Here is a 3101-nt window from a genome sequence, read left to right as displayed (position 1 = left end):
CGGAAACGCCGCGCCGGCTCGACCTCGCCGAAAGACGCGCGACTACTGTCTGAATGTGGGGCAAGGCTGACCCACGCACACGCACACGCACACGTCGCCGTGTGGGCCGTGGCAAGCACGGCTCTCGTTACTGCCGGCTGGCACAACGTGTACCTTCGCTACTAACCTACCTCCCTCCTCCCGCTTCTCTCCCTCCCGCGCCTCTCAACGAACCTCCATCGCATTTACCCTTCTCCGCAACACCCCTCCATCGCCACGAGGATATATCTGCTCCAGTAGCCCCCTCTGTCCAACCGCGGCAACGACGATCAACCTCTCGAACCACCACCCTTCCGAGTCTACGTACATTGCGCATGCCGCAGTGCCGTACCGAATCAGAACTACCCTGTGCACCCTCATCGAGCGGAATTCCATCGGTCGATTTTTTTCCCCCTTTCGTTTTCTCTTTCTCTCGTATCGAGGGCGCCTCTGCACACAACGCTTATCGGTCGATCCTTCGTCTTTCGTGGTCTCTGTATTTTTACCCCTTTTCTAATTATCCCAGCCATTGTCAGATGTCGTAAGTGTATCATAGGTGAAATCATGCGTTAAGTATTGTTATTCGTGTATTTTCGACGCGTTCGTTTGGATGACATTTTTTCCTCTGGTCAATCGATTCGACTTGCTCTTAACAACGTAAATGTATGCGATACGATTTGGATTTAAAAAATTGGTAAACGCGTGGACGTTGTTTCGTGTCTGGGTTAGGTCGTTACATGGGTGTTTTCAGGTACGAGCAATGGGCGAAGATAGCGTTGCTGCGAGTTCAACGAACTCGCTGGGTTGGGTGGCAGTTTGACAAGAATGAATTTCTTCTTGTCAAGTTTTACGCCTAGGAATCATTGAATCAAACGCAGTACTGGGCAATTTAAATTGCACCATGATTACGGCACGATTGCAACTTCTACGCGTCTTTTATGCTCGACGACTAATTTCTGTTGCAGTATAAATTAATAGAGTTGCTACTCAGTTATTAAAATGTTATGATTACAGACTTTCTTCTGGCGTTATCGATGGACGTGTTTTATAATTACTCATTCAAGACGAGATAAGTAATTAAAGGAGGAGGGAGGCAAGGCGTGTATTGTTTTATTCTTATTTCATACGTGTTTTATTGCGAGCAAAGTAAAATCTACTTTGTACTAATTAATAAGAAGCTCTTCTCTTTTAAAATCGAATGTTGACGTTCCTACCTGATCAACCATTCAAAATGTCTCTTTCCTTTGAAAAACACCGATCTAATTTCTGATCGATCGAAATTGATCTAACTTTGACAATAGCACGAGAGCTCAACATTATTCGTTGATAGTAACGTTTGTCTTCATACGTAAAAAAGTATTTTGGGAATCTATGAATTTTATTAACCTTAATTTCTTCTATCTTAAAGAGCCAAACTTTGTGACATTTGATGCGCGATCGAATTTTTACGAATCGATAATAATACGATAAAAATCTTTCGATGACTCAAACGAAATCAATTTTAAATTTCGTTTAATGCATCTGTACGATTCTTCCGTATGGTATCGTTATTTCTTTCCTCTTCCGCGTATCACATGTACAATTTATTTTCCTATTTCCACTGAAATTGCGAACCAGGCCACAAATTTTTATTCCTTCGTTTCTTCATACACATACACGAAGTGTGCACATACACCTCCCTTTGCATACAACTACAAACTTTACATTATTCTCAAATGACCAACCTTTGGAATTAATTTAAGCGCTGTAAAAGAATTTATTGCTCCTGTACATTGTACAGTGTACGGTACACGTTTTCTTCTTTCTTCTCTTTCGTTTATCAGATATGCTCGATTACTTAATAACCGTCATCGTAAAATAAATAAAACAAAAAAAAGCCGCGTATCGCATGATATTTCCAAGTGGTCGACACTTTATTAATCCCACGCATAAGTAGTTCGAAGAACTTGTTAGGATATTTTTAAAAGGCACGCTTTCCTCGCGTGTTGCCCAATGGGAACGTGTGAGTGGATTACGACGCTGCGTGCGTTTATGCAGATGCAGCGAAGAATTTTATTAAAACTCTTTAAGACCTCCTTTATACACAGTAGATACACTGCTCGTTCCTCTTGTCGTTTATGCGGATATAGGATCTTTGCATCGAGGTAGGAACTCTCAATGTAAGAACTCGAACATTAAAAACAAATCACTCGAGGACAAAGAAACATACGAATAAAAGAAAATGGTAATATTTATTGGAAAATGAGAAAACAAATAAAACGTAATTATCATATCGTATATGAGATGCTAGTAGTATAGCAGAGAAACAAATTTGTCATTTCCTAGCAGTAGGTTAGCTGTACATTTTTTGTCTTTTGAATTAACTGCTTCGTGTGAGCTACGTATATAGTTTTTTTTATTTAGTCAACATAAGATATTTTATGTTATTGAAGTTCCTCTAATGTTCTTTGCAATGATGTTTATTCGTAAGCTTGAATGACAAGTTATCGCTTCGTTATTATATCTTGCTTCCATTATTAATGCATTACCCTAAATCGTTTTAAATAGGAATTTAATGATACAACCATACAATTCTGACATCCCGTTTCTTTTCTGAAAATCTATACCTATACAAAGTAATTTATTTATTTTTTTTTTCTTTTCTTAAATGTATTTTCTTACGCATTATTTCATCAATAAATCAGATTTTATGATTATATCATTAAGTAAAGTGAACTTACAGCGTGCACCACTGTATTAATTGATTACTGCCTTGTTAGTTTCTAGATAGAAACCAAATTTCCAATTCGCAATAACGTTTCACGTATCACCTATACATGTAATAAATGTATTAGATCCAAACTAATGGGAGAATTCGCATATTACAAGTTCAAATTACGACTCTATACTGATTATATCAATTATTCTGATTCCACTTGTGTAGACAAGAGCAGAGCATACATAAGAGCAAATAAGCTGTTAACGTTATTCCCAACTACCCTAATTTATTACTTCCTGCGTGTATTTAAAATATCTACGAAGTGCTTCGTAAAAACTACGCAAACTCTACCTCCAACTCGGAAAAGTTTTATGAAACTTAAAAA

The 3101-nt window shown here is 38.3% G+C and overlaps 1 long non-coding RNA gene across 2 annotated transcripts; it reads left to right on the top strand.

Annotated features, from left to right (window-relative positions):
* The first annotated feature begins 232 nt into the window (after positions 1–232).
* On the top strand, positions 233–1508 carry LOC117151790. Of its 2 annotated transcripts, none has more exons than XR_004461914.1 (2): positions 233–681; positions 1033–1508. It is a non-coding gene; the product is annotated as an uncharacterized LOC117151790 (long non-coding RNA). The 2 variants fall into 2 exon arrangements; XR_004461913.1 differs by having other exon boundaries at positions 770–1508.
* Positions 1509–3101: the final 1593 nt, after the last annotated feature.

Source organism: Bombus impatiens, unplaced genomic scaffold (assembly GCF_000188095.3).
Source record: "Bombus impatiens unplaced genomic scaffold, BIMP_2.2 scf_0442, whole genome shotgun sequence".
NCBI classification, from domain to species: domain Eukaryota; kingdom Metazoa; phylum Arthropoda; class Insecta; order Hymenoptera; family Apidae; genus Bombus; species Bombus impatiens.
The sequence above is the reverse complement of the archived record's forward strand: the minus strand, read 5'-3'. Positions and strand labels throughout refer to the sequence as shown.